This window comes from Neoarius graeffei, chromosome 25 (genome assembly GCF_027579695.1).
Source record: "Neoarius graeffei isolate fNeoGra1 chromosome 25, fNeoGra1.pri, whole genome shotgun sequence".
In the NCBI taxonomy this organism is placed as follows: Eukaryota; Metazoa; Chordata; class Actinopteri; order Siluriformes; family Ariidae; genus Neoarius; species Neoarius graeffei.
The window spans coordinates 43,687,446-43,700,745 of NC_083593.1; the positions used below are offsets into that span (position 1 = coordinate 43,687,446).

Consider the following 13,300-nt stretch of genomic DNA (forward strand, 5'->3'; position numbering starts at 1 on the left):
CCGGTTAGCCTAAGTGCATGTCTTTGGACTGTGGGGGAAACCGGAGCACCCGGAGGAAACCCACACGGACACAGAGAGAACATGCAAACACCACACAGAAAGGCCCTTCATCGGCTGTGAGGTTTGAACCTGGAACCCTCTCGCTGCGAGGCTTTAGCGCCAACCACATCATCATATTAATAACTTGACATCTAAATTGTTTAAATGAGAAATCAATTTTAAGTATTGTTTTTCTTTAGTATTTAGATATTTGAGATAAATACAAAATAGCTGTTGACTAATGGTTTTTATTCATTATTTTGAAATCAAGACTCCATTAACTGAAAAGCAAAAAACGGCCAATTTCAGAACATCAGTGTTCCGGTGAGATTTCCAAGAAGGCAGGGTGCCGATGATTATTGCGGGCAATTTTTCGAGCATCTAGGGCAATTTTTTTCCAATTACTACAAACAAAGAATCTATCATGCAAAATTAGCCATCCCGGGCAACTATGCAAGGTAGATTACCTTTTTAAAAATAAAGTAAGCAAATCTGAAACGTCTTTGTCCTTTCGTAATGTCCGAGAGCCAGTGCTGGCCCAAACCTGATTTCTGTCACCTACTGCAAACTCTTTGCACATCCTGCACATCATTCTCACAGACTCGTCTTCAGCTTCTGTACAGAGCCAAGACCTTCCATCTTGCCAACTTGCTTCAAAGCCTACCTGATGTCCACTGTTAAGCCTATTTGAGGTCCCGACTCTTCAAGGTCTTCATGATCAGACATTTCCAAATCCCAGCATGTGGAGGAATTGATAGAGAAGCTTCTGATGTGGGTACAGAAGTTTGTACTGTGCGTTCTGAGGGTTCAACCAAAGTTTCAGCTGTCGATATTATATTAGATTAGATCTAGTCGAACACATTAACGTTAGTGATTAGATTTTCTGTAGATCTATATCTGGAGTCTAGATCCATCAGTCCTAACTTTTTGATTGAATTTGTTCAGTCCTACAACTTCGAGCTCTACGTACGTTCTGGCAAACAGAGATACCAAGTCCTGTAAGCCCCTTGCTGCTTTAACCAATTCTTTTTAATGCATTTTTAGGCATCGCTGCTTTTTATACTTGTGTTTAACTTGCGTCACTGACTTGTTATCGTGACGAGACAAACTGGTCGACAGAGCACGACTATAACCCACACTAACAGTGTGCTGTGATTGGTCAACATGTGTTACTTTCACTGGAAGTTGGCAATATTCGTTAAGGCACACTTTTCTGTGGCAAGAACGTATGTGCCGGGCGTTTGGAGACTCCTGGAAAATTTATGAACAGGGCACAAGTTCTGGATGGCAGGGCGTGGCACCCTGGTAAAATAAACTGACAAACACTGATCAAGACAAATTTCAAACTAAATGAAGCATAGGACATACATGATGCCCTTGTGATATGCTTTGTGATATGACATGCTTTCCATTAATAGGTGAAATATGATGTTTTTGAAGAAGAGAGAGTTGAAATAAATATAAAAATCATCAGTCAGTCAGTCAGTCAGGGTTCTAAAGAAAATCTGAAGTAGCCGGCTTAAAAAAGAGTGCTCTGAGGGCACAATATCCCCCACCTGCAACTATGCCGCCATAATGGTAAAATGCGACTGAGTTGAACGAAATTGCAGTATACGTATTACCAATATACAACAAAGAATCCTGTCAAGTTTCATGAAATTCCTCCAAAAATTGTGAGAGGAGTTGATTTCAGAAGGTGAGTACCCTTCCCGGGACGGACGGACATCGCCACGACATAATCCCGCTTCAGGCCTTTCAGCCAGCGGGGGATAAAAAGTGTGAGGGAAGTTGATTTCAGAAAGCAAGCACTTGATGAAATTGCCAAGTTTGTTAATAATCAAGGGCATAACTCTGGTAAAATTTGCCCAAATTAAACAAAATTTCAATATGCGTATAACTGTCATATAACAAAGCCTTTTGCCAAGTTTGGTGAAATTCCTCCATAAATTGTGAGAGGAGTTGATTTCAGGAGAACGTACACCCTCATGAAATTGTCAAAGTACAAGTTATTTAATCAAGGGTCAAAACTCTGGTCAAATTTTCACAAACGAAATCAAATCGCAATCTGCGTATTACCGTCATATAGCAAGGGCTTTTGCCAAGCTTCAAGAAATTCGTCCAAAAATTGTGAGAGGAGTTGATGTCAGAAGGTGATCACACCTTCATGAAATTGTGAAAGTACAAGGTTGTTAATCAAGGGACACAACTCTGGTAAAATGCAACCGAATTGAACAAAATAACAATATGCCTACTACCGACATATAGCAATGCCTCTTGTCAAGTTTTGTGAAATTCCTCCAAAAATTGTGAGAGGAGTTGATTTCAGAAGGTGAGGAATATTAAAAAAAAAAGAGTAAGCGGCAAAGCAGCTTACTAATGCTTGGCGGGTCTGGGAGCATGCCACCCAAGAAAATTGACATTTACATGCCTTCTGTTGTATTCTCAGCGAATAAATTACCATTTGGAACAAAATATGTATGAAATTTCCCTCCAGATGTGTGTGTGCTTGCTTTCCTCAGTTACCCTCTGTAGTACGCTGCCTGGCTCTGTAACATAACTACATGGTGTAACATTAAAAAAAAAAGTACACTCCGGCGTGGTCACATGGTCTGGCTCAGCCAATCCGAGTGTGAGAATCGATCAACAAATATGGTGTCACTTCCGGTCATGTTAGAACCCGAATTAAAGACAATTTTGTGGTGAAATAATTGGATTTGCAGCAAATTACGGGCAGCGGAGACGATATAAAAATCACTTGAACATTGAAAGGCAAGTTTTTAATCTTTTTTCCGGGATCGAGTAGCCGGCGCAGAACGTCTGTGTAGGAGGAGAAAACCGCCGGTCGCTGGCGCTTATGGGCATCCCCGTTAATGGATATGGAATGTACTCCAAATTATAGAAAGACTCATGGGCCTTGCATGGTTCAAGATGATTTTAAGCAGTAGACGGTGTTTTGTCATTTTCAACCCATAAATGTAGATTATTTATTTATAGTCATTTTGTCAATATTAACACCAGCATTGACGTGTTTCATCACAGTATAGTCATATTATTTAGGCCCTGTCCACACAGCAACGGATTCAGGTGAATCCGATAAAATTGTTTACCGTTTCGGCCTGGCGTCCACACGGCACCGGCGTTTTGGGTGCTCCAAAACGATATTTTTTGAGAACGGTTTCCAGAGTGGAAAAATCTGGCAACGGCGCCGTTGCGAAGTCGTCTGGATGAGTAGAACGGATTTGTTTACGATGACGTCACAACCACATGACTAGAACAAGCAGCACTCACTCATTCACGCCGGGTAGAAGGGGTTTATGCGCATGCGTCCTACTTCTTCTATCGTCTACGATAGGACCGTCTTACAGCGCACGTAGAGGTGTGGCATGTGTATTGCATCATTTTCAGCAAGCGTTGCATAGCCATATGTACCTGATATTTTACTGATCTGTTGCCCATGTGAACGTGATTTTTTTTTTACCCGCTAAAAAAAAAAATCTCGTTGCCGTTGTCATGTGGATGTAGCCTTAGTTTACAGCTCAAAAGATACATTTAGGGGTTTTTTTTGTTTTGTTTTTTCACAGTACCTCTTTAATAATTTTTAAGTAAATAAATAAAACCATACAAGTCTAGTTCCAGACTGATTAATTCCCTTGTTCTGTGGTTGCAGACTTGAGCAGCTGTCTTGATTACAAACTTGTGATTACGAGGTTGCCTCTGGAAGTCAGCAGAACCTTTCATGGAATTGCAAACATTCGTCCAGTGAAAAGTGCAATCGTGATTTACATCAAGCGAGAGAATACGGCGCTATGAATCACGGTTACACCAAACTTGGAAACTCTCACTGACCCCAGTGTCCTGTGATCATCACTTCTCACCTTCCAAAGACTAGTGGAAGTGCTTGCTTTGTCTGAATAAATGGCTCACGCACAACGTTAGCGCTCATGCAGTGTGTTAGAGACGAAGCTCAACAGCTTGGCATTTAACATGGCGCCATAGTACTGCTGAGGGTAATTACAGAGGCAGTGCTCACTCCAACATCATGGACAGCAAGTCCACAACGCAAACATGTCTTTTGCACAAAGTAGCAATGCAAATCAAACTCAGATGCTGCTAAGCCTTCTAGCAATGAGCACATCCGTGGAGCTTGAGATAGTCTTTTGCAAAAAAAAAAAAAAGCGGCACAATAAATATGGGTTCGATTTCAGCTCGGAGCCACATGACTCATGGTGAGAAAATGCTCTAGAATGGATTCAAAAAGGTCAGGAACTGCAGCACCATCTTCAGCTTGTCACAGTGACAATGACGCACACACACAAAAAAAAAAAGCCTCCGGTTGTAAAACTCTGCGTTGTCCATGTACAATCGTGCTCCAAAGCCTTGATCCATTCAGCAGGCAGAAAGTTTGCATCAAAGCTCGCAGGTGTGTGGCGTTCCTCAGTATACGATTCCCAAACAGTGGAACGCTCGCTCCAGAAGATAAAGTAAGCTGGCCCCCATGAGTCATAGCTGCTGGGAAGCGAACGAGTATTTTATTACCGCTGTTTCAACATGCACAGCTCATGTGCAGCTTCAACCCCAGACACGTCTCGAGCATGCTGGCGTCCAGCCACCAGCACTGCACAGCTCCATACCCTCGGTAAACACAGCGATGTTTTAGCGTTACCACCGATACCAGCCCTCTCTTATTCTTAGGCTGTGCAATCCACACTCTGGTGTGTTCTATCCCCAAAGGGATTACGGTTGCCCGTGGCTCCTTTTGTGGCTGTAGCTGGAAAGAGAGATCTGTTAGGAGATAAAAAGGCTTTGACTTGATCAAAGGAAGAGAGGCCAAAACGGCCTCGGTGAAGGCTGAAAATATAAGACTGCCTTGCCTACTCTTACAAATAGCTCTCAAGGGAAAACAAAAAGTGTGCGCGCTCTTAATGGTTGTTAGTTGGTTTGCAGATTTGGCTGAACTTGTACCTGAACGCAGCCAAGTCAGATATGCGACACAATGGAAAACACTATGCACGACGTCTACTCGTGGAAATGAACTATCTGGATTTAGTCTATTAAAAGGTAGGACGGGTCACGAGGACAGGAAAATGAAGCTCACGATAGCGTGCTTCGTGCAGAGCACCTTCCAGTCAGCCGAGGAACCTGCGCTGCGTTTCCTCCACTCAAAAACCCTAGGACATGACAACAAGCTGGAACAAGATAACACAACTTCAACCTTACAACTGGAAGAAGGGACTTTAGATACTTTAAACAAGGAACAGCAGCTTGCCAGAAAACGGTGAAGCCAAGTTATTCATACAGTACTTCACCGCTAACCACAGTGTACTCTATCAACCCTCGCAAAGCCACATAAGCGTGCTTCGTTTATTCTCTTTCATATTGTGGGCAAAGCAGGACCAATGTCAACAAAAAACTGGTCAGGCCAATTAAAAGACATTTAAGTTCTGATCTACAGTGGGGTTTTGTCCTGAACTCCTGAGTGCCACTTGGACATGGATGGATGCAACCTACAGAGAAATAAAAGTACTCTTGTCAACCAGTGAACCAGAATTAGAAGACGCAGAAATGCCAGATATATTTAAAGCGCTTGCTGGTTGCTAATTACAGAGAGGAAGTATTGGCAAGAATTAGATTCCCTTTACATGGATAATGTATTACCCTCTTGGCAAAGCTTTATGTAATACTGCACGTATAATTTAATTCCGTGACAGACAACATTTTAGAGGACATACGGTACGACTGACTTCGCATCGCTCTCTTTTTCATCTTACCAAATGTGAAGGTCATTCCTCTCAGATGACAGCATGCACATCCAAAATTGCAAATGCTGAAATTATCCTATACTGCAGCAAAACAGCCCGAATCCAAGCTTACTTATGGCTCTTTCTATCATAAGAGGTTACAAATGCCATATGCCAGGTTTGTGGTTGTGTAGCATGAGTGAGAATAAATAGAAATAAAAACCAAATATATATTTTGTGGTCATTGTATATCTGTTAGATAGCATTAATAAAATGAGCAAGGTATCTTCGATTTTTTTTTTTTTTTAATCAATGTCTTCGTCAAATAATACGCCGTTTTGGAGACCCGTTTTGTGACAAAATTAGTGCTGGTATAAAGATAAAATTTTACTCTAGTGTACTGATGGAAAGGCTTAAACTTGAAGTTAAACATGGAAAAATATTTTCATCGTAACATCCTCTGTCCATCCAAGTTACGAACGTTCATCTCATCTCATCTCATTATCTCTAGCCGCTTCATCCTTCTACAGGGTCGCAGGCAAGCTGGAGCCTATCCCAGCTGACTACGGGCGAAAGGCGGGGTACACCCTGGACAAGTCGCCAGGTCATCACAGGGCTGACACATAGACACAGACAACCATTCACACTCACATTCACACCTACGGTCAATTTAGAGTCACCAGTTAACCTAACCTGCATGTCTTTGGACTGTGGGGGAAACCGGAGTACCCGGAGGAAACCCACGCGGACACGGGGAGAACATGCAAACTCCACACAGAAAGGCCCTCGCCGGCCCCGGGGCTCGAACCCAGGACCTTCTTGCTGTGAGGCGACAGCGCTAACCACTACACCACCGTGCCGCCCTACGAACGTTCAGATAGCGTTTAAAAGGCTATTTTTTAAATTAAATAAAAGCCAGGTGTATGCGTGTTCAATAGATATCAATCTGACTGCTATCGAGCTTTTTTGGCAAAAACAATTCTGATAAATTGGCTTTTTATTTGGATTTAAATGTACGGTCGTAACTCTCTGTCCAACTGTTACACGCTAAACAGATGCCTGCTAATTCCTACTTGGAAGTGTTAAGACTGAGCTAACTAAGACATGGGGATCTCCAGACACTCTCATGTGATGTGATGTGATGTGATGTCACAGCACGAGACATCTGGGATGCATGTAATGGTGGCACGGTCTGTTCAACAAAATTACAACCGTGTTACACGCGTTACGCACCAGTGACTCGTCGTTTCAATTCATAACAAGTGTTGCCAGGCAAAACAAACCTCGCCCGGTAGCACTTATGATGAATATTAAATAAGATATTGTGAAAAAAATTTAAATTAAAAAAAATAAAACAAAATACACTACCGTTCAAAAGTTTGGGGTCACCCAGACAATTTTGTGTTTTCCATGAAAAGTCACACTTTTATTTACCACCATAAGTTGTAAAACGAATAGAAAATATAGTCAAGACATTTTTCTGGCCATTTTGAGCATTTAATCGACCCCACAAATGTGATGCTCCAGAAACTCAATCTGCTCAAAGGAAGGTCAGTTTTATAGCTTCTCTAAGGGTGTATTCAGACCAGGATAGTTCGATAGTAGAGCTGTGCAATATATCGTATTTTTATCGCGATATCGATATTGGTGTCAAACGATATCAAAATTCATAATATCGATATGAAACGATTTTTTGTCATTTGTCGAAAGGGACGTGCACAATATTTCTACAATGGCAATAAAACAACAATAACATTGACATGACAGTAAGGTAAAACGAACCCTTCTGTCCCCTAAGGCACACCGTAGCCTTGCATACGTCATCCATTCTACTCCCGCGATATCTCCGCAACAGTAAAAAATCAATTCTTCTGTTTTCATACGTGTCGGGTGATTTGATATATTGATTTGTTAATATGTTGTTTTATTTGCTTGCTAATAGTTATAATAATACAATTAACATATATTTACGTCATATTTTTGGATGTGGGACTGGGTAATGTAAAAATGGCATCTACGGAAGAAAACAAGCACAACAATATTAGCACATATCCAGCTTGCTAGCTGTGTTAGATGTGTTAAACCGTGTGGATTTAAGTGGAATAATTGCGAGTCGTCCTGTGGTCAAGGCAGCGTTTTAAGGTAAGGCAATTTGGTTATTAATGTTGCCCGCCGCGGCATGTTTACTTGGGTTCATTTGATTTTGACTTGTGCATCTGCAGCTAGCATCATGCTTTGAAGTAGGTTCTGCTAAGGACGGGTTTATTGCGCGATGTAGACGGACTCAGATGTAATTACATTGTTTTTAAAATTCCGTGCGCTTAAAACGGTGTCCCCCTGCTAATCATGTAGCCCTAATCATGTGTTGCTTTTACTTTTCGAGTGAAATATCTCTGCAAATGGTATTTCAATGCTGACATGCCAAAAAGATAGCGGAGTCCACATTTGGAAGATGAAGGAAGAGAAGCCTGATGCTTGAAAATAGATCGCTTAATCCACAACGCATATCTGTATTTGAGACATAACCTGCAACTAGTGGGGATGTTTTGGAATGACTGTGCGTGGGGTGTTTTTGGCCACAGAACACTAACCCACAGTAGTAGGAGGACTACTGGGTTCGTGGATTTTGTCTGTTGACTGAGCGAAGCATGGTGTTTGCCTTGTGCCATTTCACGTAGCATCTAGCCGCAGTGCCACCTACACTTTCAGGGAATGTTTACATGCCGCTGAGCTATTTTCATGTATGTTAATTCTTAAGGACTTGTCTCTATATTGTGCGTGTTCACACACGGACTGGCCATCGGGAGTAGCGGGAGTTTTGCCGGTGGTTCAGTGTGGGCCGGCGGAGAAAAAAACAAACAAAACAGTTGCGCGCTGGCCTTTAATATGATAAGCAATGTTAACAGTTTTGTTAACATTGCTTATCATATTAAAGGCCAGCGCGCAACTTTTTTTTTTTTTTTTTTCTCCGCCGGCCCACAAACTCCCGCTACTCCCAATGGCCAGTCCGTGTGTGTGCGTGTTTTAATGTTGGTGTCTTAACAACACACAAGCTTACGTTGTAGTGTGTGTGAGAGAGAGATTTTATCCTTGGCTGGCTACGAGCCAGTGTGGACGTTACGCAGTAATCACTGGTAATACCAGCGCTGGCTCCAAACTCTGTGATCGGAAATGTTGAGTGAGGAGAACGTGAGCCTTGTGCAGGCTATAGGACCTATGCAAAGTACGCGCTTGCACAGTAAATAGTTTAAGTAAAAGGCGTTTCAGGGTACAACGGGAAGGGTTGACAGGTAGCCTATGAGGCCTGTACTATAAAAATGTGGCCCGGTGCCTCAGGTGTTGATGATCAGGGCTTTAAAAAAAGGTGTATAAATATCGTTTTAAAAATCGCGATATCGATATTTACTGAAAAAATCGCGATATTGATTTTTTCCAATATCGAGCAGCCCTATTCGATAGTTCACTTGCTTTGGTCCGAACCAAATGGTTTTGTTTTTTTGTTTTTTTTCATTTTGGTGCGGTTCGCTTTCACACTGTACATTTTAGTAAGCGGACCAAAATCTGTCAACAAAGCCACGCGCCCTGAGGTCGTTCAGCTATTGGTCAGAGACGACACGCGCACAAAGCGTTAAGTTCAAAAGTAGTCATGGAGGCTTTCCGTGCTGTTATTCTTTTTAATGTCATCAAAGCTATATGTTTTTTCCAGTTTTTACTGTTTTCACAATTGTGCGATTACTATGCTGTTGTACAAGTAATTTATCAACGACGACTTCAAAGGGCAAGGTGGCTACGGAGGATAGCGCTGATGAGCGCACATCATGTTGTGACAGTTCTGGCTCTTCACGCAAGACGGAGGAGGTATGTGTCGGGATGTTCGCCTTATCCATCGTAATAGATGAATTTCTTTTTTGCGTCGGTAGTACCGCCACTTTTTGAAAGAATGTCCCTGATTTTAATGTAGGTCTGACGGAGTTTCTTCACTTTTAGCCGACATTGTTCTGGGGAGTGCGTGAACCCCTTCTCCTTCATTTTCTCACCGAATACAGCAAACACGTCGGCATTTTTGGGTGTTCTCTCCAAAAGCTCAGATACGTGGACATCTGCCCATATATCCACAAGGGTACGCGTTTCTTCCTCGGCCCACGTTTGCCCCCTACTCATTTTTTGTACTCTGTAGTCTAGCCTACCACTGGTCTGAATGACTGAACGACTGTTGTAAGGTTCCCTTGACAACCGAAACAGTGTTTGCACTTTGCGGTGGAGTGTCAAGACTCTGTTTCCCATAATGCTCGGCAAACGACGGAAGCTCCCGAGGTACAAAAAAGCAAAACTGTCGGATTAGGTCCAGTCTGCTTTCACACCTCCAAAAGATCCGCACCAGGGTTCCTTTGGTCCGGACCGAGTCCGACCTTGCAGCTCGGTCTCGGTCCGCTTGTTTGGTCCGGACCAGAGTTCGGTGGTTTGTATTCAGACCAACCCAAAAGGTCCGGACCAAGGGAAATTTGGTTCGTTTGGTCCGGACCAAACAACGTAAGTGTGAATACGCCCTAAAGAGCTAAACTGTTTTCAGCTGTGCTAACATGATTGTACAAGGGTTTTCTAATCATCCATTAGCCTTCTGAGGCAATGAGCAAACACATTGTACCATTAGAACACTGGAGTGATAGTTGCTGGAAATGGGCCTCTATACACCTATGGAGATATTGCACCAAAAACCAGACATTTGCAGCTAGAATAGTCATTTACCACATTAGCAATGTATAGAGTGGATTTCTGATTAGTTTAAAGTGATCTTCATTGAAAAGAACAGTGCTTTTCTTTCAAAAATAAGGAAATTTCAAAGTGACCCCAAACTTTTGAACAGTAGTGTAGGTACCCTATGGGTCCATGTGGTTACTGTTTATAAATAAAATTGTTTTCTGATCCCATGTCCATATAGTAAATATAGCATATACCTATATATTTACTCTATGAGGCAGTTGCCACAAAAATGAAGCATAATCCAAAAATGAACAATTAAAAAAAAAAAACCACAGAAGTAAAATATACCAAATTTCTGTACTTTATATTATTCTACTTTTACCTCTTACAGTTTTCGAAACTGAAACCTCTGACCCGAGGCTGACATACACACGCTGTTGCCATGAGCCAAACTCTTATTTCGCGGAAATGGCCCAGCGCTAGAGCTCAGTGGAACGCACCTTCCTTCTGTAATAAACATAAACATGTCTGAAAGCGATTTCTTTACTTTAGTCCATTTATTTCGAATGGTGAACCGAATTGTATACACTCACCGGCCATTTTAATCGCAACACGTGTATGAGCATGTGCAGCGCACGATCATTACACTTACATTCTTACAGCACGATGACATAGTGGCTAGCGCCTCTATATGAGGCAGTAGCCACAACAAAAAACGATTTTGACCTTTTTGGTGACCTTGACCAGATGACCCTCAAAATGTTGGCGGTTCTATTTGAGACCAACACCCATCTATCCTGAAAGTTTCATGAAGATTGAGCCAGCTGTTTTCCTGTCATATCGTTTACAAAAAAACCCGACCGAAAACAATACCTCGCCCCGCTTACTCCGTAGCGACCGAGGTAAATATTTTATGAATAGAGTCAAAGGTTTTTTGTTTTGTTTTTTTAATTTCTCAGATTAAATAACAACCGACAAGGTACATTTTAGTGTGTTATGATTCTGGCTCCAGTAGTTTTTCCTGGGTGAATCTGGTGCACCACAAAGATTCAACAGTGCTCATGTACCTGTGCAGATGTTCTGGGTCTCTAATGAAGCTAATAACATCACAACAAATCACACTTCCCATGCAATTTGGCACCGTCATGTCTTGATAACTCACCAGGCTAGTGGACATCCTAAGTACTTGTTTGTATCTGGGAAGTCTTTTAGTTGATGGCAATTCATAAACAAACAATGTCCTGACAGAGTTGCACCATTTTTGCTGCCTGTATTCTGAGTCATACTTTTTCATAACAGCCATCAAAAACCGTTTTGTAAGAAGAAGTCATGCATAATGTAATGTAATGACTGGTGAAGAGACACAGATTTTATAAGCAGTTTGATGGGGGGAAAATAATCATAATAAAAAAGCCCTTAGTATGAATTTGAAACCGATTTCCTTAACAGCACTACAGCAGTGGTTTAAATCCCATCTTGGGCCTCATGCAATTTTAATCCTGGAGGTGCTCAGAGCACAGCGTGGCTCTAACTTGGCAGCGGGATTCGTTTTTTCCCTTAAACAAAGCTGGACAGAGAAAAGCACAACCGAGTTTAATTTAAAACTGATTACAGCCATTCCAAAAAGCATGCTGAAATACGAGCTGGAAATGAATGTGCTCAGTGTATGAGAAAATTGGACTTGGCAAGTCGGTAAACTGATGAAGACTCTGTTCTCGAAGAGCGAACGAGAGAGAAAATCCAGACTTCTACAGCTCAAACCAAAAGCAAGACTCTATTTTGTTGTATATTAATGAGCAGGTACATTTCTCTTGTATTCAAGGTTTCTCAAAACCCAGAAAACCTCATGTTTGCATTCCTTCCCGTGCCATGTACAACGAGCCGTCCGCTTTAGAGCAGAGGAATGCACATCTGGATACATCTTCCCTGTGTATATATTTTCTAGCTACTCCTTGAGAACACAGCTCCAGTGTACTCAGGAATAAAACAAAAGCCCGACATGATGAATGAACCCAGTGCTCAAACAAAAACTCTTGGGTTCTCAAAGAAGTAAAAATTCTTGAGCACAAGCGATCCCAACAGAGTCGGAGAGCGATTAGAGAACCAAAGCTCTTCGAGAGATTACAGGATTTAAACGTTCTGTTCCTGCCGAAGGCCGAAAGGTTCTAAACAATCTCCCTGTGTGTAAATCTCACACCAAGAGGTGCAGTAATAGTAGCGTGGCTGTTGGCACAAGGTTCCTTATGCAGGGAAAAAAAACAGAGAAAAATACTGCAGGGGAGACGTAAACAAAGCCGCTGATGAGGGCATGGCTCCGATTTCAGTCCACACGACTTCCAGCTTTCTTCACTGGAATGGACTGGGCTGGAATAGTGCAACTGAATGAAATGGAATTGAACTGAATGGGAAAGAACATCTTGAAACTAAATGGTGGAATGGAAAGGAAACAAACACGAGGGAATGGAATAGAATTTAATTTAATGGAATGGAACTGAATGTTGAAATGGAAAAGAAAAAAATTAATAGTAATAATAAATATATAGGTACCCGATGGGTACATGTGGCTACTGCTAAAATAGAATTGTTTTCTGATCCCATGTCCATACAGTAAATATAGCATATATGCATGTCATCACTTACTCGCCTCATCTCTTGCAAGCATCGCCAAGCTGTGAGCAGTATCAGGGCTTGTAGTATTTTGGTTACCGATTTTGTTTACTGCGTTTTGTTCAAAATACAGTGCTGTGAACTAGATCTATTTTCAAAATAGTAAGAAAGCACTTGTTCACGAATTGTCTTCGAAGCATTATTTAGTACTAATG

At 41.8% G+C, this 13,300-nt stretch overlaps 1 protein-coding gene across 2 annotated transcripts in view; it reads right to left on the reverse strand.

Annotated features, from left to right (window-relative positions):
• il11ra (interleukin 11 receptor subunit alpha) overlaps positions 1 to 13,300 on the reverse strand; it is a 112,692-nt gene that overhangs the window by 92,551 nt on the left and 6,841 nt on the right. The window contains exon 1 of one of the 2 annotated variants that reach the window (XM_060909303.1): positions 3,915 to 4,247. The exons of the other annotated variant lie outside the window; for it this stretch is intronic. The gene's annotated coding sequence lies outside the window, so the exon portion shown is untranslated. Of the gene's footprint in view, positions 1 to 3,914; positions 4,248 to 13,300 lie in introns of those variants that run through there. 2 annotated transcript variants of the gene reach the window in all.